Consider the following 6,000-nt stretch of genomic DNA (forward strand, 5'->3'; position numbering starts at 1 on the left):
TACGAGTATTTACACTTTTTTTGAAAGAAAACATCACATCCGTGTGGCACAGCTGACACAAAAGAGCTTACGCTGCCTTAGGGCAAGTCATTTATTTTTCATTAGCTTAAGTAAAAAAATATAGATGTGAATCATTACCCTAAATTTGTTAAATTTGAAAAAACATTTTTGTATTAATTGTATTAAGTAAGTATTTTACTTCTAAGGAGTTTGTCTAAATATAAAATAATTATTTAAGATGCTCTCTAGGATGAACTGCATGTTTGACATCATTCTGGTTTGGAATGTAACTTTTTCAGATTTTAACAAAAAAATTTACCCTACCCTTATGTAAGTAAAATGGGTTGCAAATACCATTTCATAAGACAGAGAAACACTAGAACTACAAGTCAAATTAGCTCCTTGAGGTGTATACATGTTTTGTTGGAAGGTTAAATATATATTAATAGTGTGCTGCCTGCATTAAAGCTGTAATACCACTTTATTTAAACCAGACTGTAAAAAATGCATTGCTTTTTGCAGGCCATCTGATGTAATTGCATTTCCATATGCGTCCATCCACCTTAACATTGACTGCACATAATTCCTTAAACATTCTCTAATCAACATATCTATGTGTCTAACAAAATGTTAAGTCCCAGTAGAGTCTATTTGTGTCATGTGTTTTTCTTTGCTAATAAATCTACCAAGGTGGAATTATATCCACGGAGTACAGTAAATTGAGTATGATGACATACCAATGTTAGCGTCTTCCCATACTTGCTGTTTTGCCCATTAGCTAGACGATGAATGGTCCAATAGAGATATGAACCAGGTAGTTTAATATTAAGTTGATGAAAACTTTTTTTTTGTAATCCAATTCCTTTGCTTGTAGGAGGAGAGTCATTTTTTTATATATATACTGTTACACAATCTTCACTTAATGCAAAGGTGATGCTAAATAGTGCACAACTCTGGATCTTCAGGATTAATAAATCTCAGAAGTGATCAGTTTGGCAGTTCAATTTGGTTGCATGTAAGGCTCCACAGGGTGCATCCTCTTGCAAAGAAGTGATGTCAAAAATTGTTCTTTTAACTCATTTGAGAGCACCTAAAATGTATTGAGGGCAAGGGCAATAACTGGGACAGGTATAATTGTGTCTGCACTTCTGCAGGTAGCTTTCTTTAAGGGCTCACTCTATTTTAACACCTTACATGACCACTAAGGTTTTGGACACTGCGCATAGAAAAAAAGAAAGAAAAGGCTCTAAATTACAACCAAGCTGCAGAGCAATAGCTCTTACTAAAACATAATTATAAATACTCACACTAAAACATAAAGAGCACGATCAACACCTGTGCTGTGATGTTTTTCTGTATTGTTTTCTAAATTAAAATGTATTCTGATGTTTTTTTAGGTGTATACAATCAGCAATTTAAAGTACTATATATATATATATATATATATATATATATATATATATATATATATATATATATATATATATATATATATATATATATATATATATATATTTATGTATATATGTATGTATATATAAAGTGTTATGTGGTGCAACCAACATGCAGAAACATTCAAGAGAGAGACAGAAAAAAAAAGTGTAATAGAGATTACATATAGTGCAACTCCACAACTAATGTAATGGTATTTATAAATATAACAATTCATGATATTTGTACAGAAATTTACATTGAATAATATATTTAAAACTGTGCATTTATGTGAGGTTGTTGTGTTACAGTTGGTTTCTACATAAAATATTCAGCTCAACTTTCCAATTGTCATTACTGTCTGATTTCTGAAACAAGAGGAAGGGGTTGAGAATACAGGTTTTGATTGCATTTATTGAAGTATAAATATTTCATCTCAAGTTTCGCAAAGCTGCGGAAGCTGCACTCCTATTCAGTCTATCAAGTTATTACATATCCAGTTCTTCAGCCTTCTTTAGTAAAAATAAGCCCAGCTGAAGAGGCAATGCCCAGCATGCCTTTCCCTTGATGAATTGCTTTGTGAATGTGTTGGTCTGTGCCATGTGCACTCCCTGAAGTCCCTGGGTGTTTGAACACTGTAGTTACTATATCATATAATTATGAATTTGCCATTAATCACATTTTCATACTAATGCATCATTAACCCAACAAATAGCTCCCATATGTTCATCCAAACCCACTCCTCTGGCCCAAATACTGTGTGCCTGCCACATGATTTTCCACAGAGTTGTGAGTGTACCATATGCCACATGGTTCTTTCACCTCATATGCTACATCTTGTTTCACATCCCTAATGAGTCGGGTCATGTTTGCTAGTTAAGCAGTCATTGATAATTCAGTATGAATGTGCTCTTCTGAGAGCCATGCGGATGTGTCAAAACTTCCCTCCATTCCTGGGCTTTTCAAACGCACCGCATTGCTTTTGCAAACAAAGCTTCATACGTCTCTGTTACCAGGGTCTGCAATCTACTCTGACAGCTGCCGGCTTCCTACCCCCGTTCCAGGTTTTTTCTTGGACGCCGACAATTTTATGTTTTTCTGCTCACTCGTAACTCCAGATCTCAACTTCAAGATGAAATCCCCTTGTAGCACATTAACCTTTTCTTACTTAGAATCATGCTGGTTTCCGTCGACAAGCAATGGGGCAATTTTATGCCTTTCACAGCCAATTGACTATATGATCCAGGGGAGAGGTGAGCCTCTAAAACCTTTTGTTATTTCACGTTTCTCATTAGACTCATCATGGGTCAGTGTTGAACACGGAGCTTTGCTAATGACATGGAAGAAACTGCACCTGCAATTACTGCTCTCATTATTGTAATCATCTTTATTTATGACTCCCTGTTTAGAGTATGGTTGAGCCCAAATGGAGCATAATGAGGTGTTGCGATGATAATGAGTTCGTTGTGAAGATGATGATGATGATGACGACATAATTCTTCAATGCTACAGTGACTTACGGTGTCAGACTGCTTTTGGCCCATGTGTGAGGCAGCTGGCACCGTATTGCATGGTAAAGGGCCATGTGGTAATTTAACTCACAGAAAAAAATACACCCCTCAGTTACTGAGGGGTGTATTTTTTTCTGTGAGTTAAATTATTGACATATTAGTAAAGATATTAGAGCTTATATTAATAGACCCACAGAACATTTAACCCATTAATTTCCCCACAAAAATGTATTTTAGCATGCAAAACAACAGTAGGTGTTATAGGAACTCTCATAGAAAGCTTTTTATGAACCATAAAATGTCTGGCATAGCCTATAGCAACTTTAATTGCCCACAGGCTTAAATGGGTTAAATATCATCTTCATTTTTCAGGTTTCTAAGGATTTAAGAACACTCCCGATATTCTAAAATGAACCAAGACAAACAACCCAACGCATAATCCTCCAAAAAGGCCATCCAAAAAGAAAGACCAGACACACAAATTAGGATATTTTGCAATGGAAAATGAATCTCCCATCACTGTGGAATAACATAAAATTTGGCTGCGTGTGTAGGAATCTTGTAAATTATTTTTCTAGTTGAAAGGACTAGCAATCCAGCAAATTCTTCCAAAATGCCACTCTTCTGGCTTTAGGTCTATAATGGTCAAGTCTGATCAACTTTCCAAGTTTATATATACTCTGAGTCTATAAATGGCTGAGCCAATAACATGATTAAATGCAGAAATTATGTTTGACTTTTTTCTTAGGATGATAATCCCTAATATAACCAAATCTTTGAATCATAACTCCACCTATAAATAGTTTGAGACAGATGGTGTGAAATCATTGATATGTTGTGTCACTTCCCTTGAGACACTTTCTGAAAGCATTCATAAAGAAGACATACAAGGTGTTAAAAAGACACAGTTACATTCACCTCCATGTAAGTCTTCACTGGACAGATGAGTTTACCTCTCAGCTAGAACACTGGAGTATGCATGGCTGAGCCTCTGATGCATGAGTTAAAGCCATAACATTTCGTTAACAGGGAAGATTGAATTAATACCCATCCGAGGACCACTCCAGATGGCTTCTGCCTCTCTCACAGCCTCTCATTGTGTAGGAAAATAAACATCTGTAAATCACCTCGATGGGAGTTCCTACAATCAACGGTGCTGAAGTCATGGTCCGAATCACGCCTTCTCAGAGGACCTGCCAATGTTGTGGGGAATATTGTGTGCTGTAAAAAGTCATCGCCTGACACAACATAACGTAGCTGTTTGAGACGGATATGGTCCCATGTTCTTTCTGAGCTGATGTTTTTGGCTACAAATGTTTGATTCTGCCGAGGTTACAAAGTAGCAACACCTCAGCTCGCATACCTGCTTACAATGTCTATTTGTATCTTCAGGAAACACTGCAGGCATGTTCTAACACTCCAGAGAGGAAGCGTCCTGCTTTTGGAGTCTCGTCTTGCTTGTATTACAACAGCCACATAAAGGAGTGTTTTCATTGGAAAATAGGTGCTGCCCAATACCCTTTTATGCCAAACTAAATACATTTGGATAGATGACCTTAAGTAGAGGTTGGTTACAATTGCAGTAAATAGAGCTTTTTGTGGATATTTTACAAAAACATTCATTACATTCATGTTTCTGCCATCTCAAATATGGAGAAGTGACTCATGGGACTGTTTTGGTTGATCGCACAATGGGGGAAAAGATAAAAGAGGTGTTTTTGGTTGATTTCTTTTAAAACATTAAACTTGTTAACAGAGACTTTTGCCATATATATATATTTTTTTTTTCTTTCTTTCTTTCTTTCTTTCTTTCTTTCTTTCTTTCTTTCTTTCTTTCTCTCTTAATCTAGCTTAAATGTTTCAACTTCTTTGTACTTCTTTACGTTCATGTTGGTATTCAATTTTTCAAGAACTGTTTTACCATTTTCAAGAAGATTAAATTATAATGTTTTTATTCATGTGGTATAACCATCAAGTAAAATGAATAACATACTTTTCCTATACGTTGATTTTTACAAATGTCAGTATCAGTTTTGGTGAAGTCACACCACATTACATTTAACAACCTGATCTAAGAAAGACTTATTGACCTTGGCATGCATCTGCAGGGGTATTTTATATAAAATCCTGTTTTTTGTTTTGTATTTGTTTTTTTGCATGTTGTAAGGTAATAGCATTGTTGTAATCCCAGATCCAACCTCAATGGCCAAGTGAATGATATGGTTAGAGATAAACAGGAGGTTACTTTGGCTCTTTATGTGTTCTCTGGTCATAGTCCATTAAACCCACAGGCCCTCAACTCTGTTCACATGCTACCCGAATGTTCTACACAAACAAAAGTGTTCGGACATCACAGTAAATCACATCTTATGGAAAAATATAATGCAGAAAAAGGAGTTTCAGTATTGTATTATGAAATAACAGTGGAGTCAAGACGTAAGTCTAGCCCTTTGTCTGAATATGTGTACATAGGCATTCCTTGTACACAGTATGCAAGAAACATTATATACAAGGAGGAAAATGTCTGTACAGTATGAGAATAATATCCAGATGACCTACTGCATGTGATGGAAAGTAAAAACCAATTGGACGCTTTGCTATTCCCTGAGGGTAGTGAAGCTGGAAAGATGTCAAATTAAAAAAGAAAACAAATTGTGGACAACCTTAAGCTTCTGCTAGGTATTAAGTTGCTCTTTCCGTTGTGACCTTCTGGGACCTACAGTGTCCAGATCATGCAAGTATTTGGGCACAGCCTAGGTGTTTTAAAGAAGATCCAGTCTCCAATGCCTTCTCAACTGTCTGGAAAGGTGACGAATTCACATAAAGTGAAGATCCAAGGAGCACTGAATAATTTTTTCACCATTCTGGATTTCTTTTAAAGGCAAAGCTTTGTCTCTAGAAGATTTTACTTTGAATATGAGAGCTGTCAGTTAGACAGACAACCTTCCCAGTGGAACATGTACTCTTGCTGGTTTCAGGTTCATGTGCTCATGAAGGTGGAACCCAGCAATGCAACCGCAAACTCTTTCATTTATTAGCGGGGGGCAAAATACCAAAA

This window comes from Carassius gibelio, chromosome B2 (assembly GCF_023724105.1).
Source record: "Carassius gibelio isolate Cgi1373 ecotype wild population from Czech Republic chromosome B2, carGib1.2-hapl.c, whole genome shotgun sequence".
NCBI lineage: Eukaryota > Metazoa > Chordata > Actinopteri > Cypriniformes > Cyprinidae > Carassius > Carassius gibelio.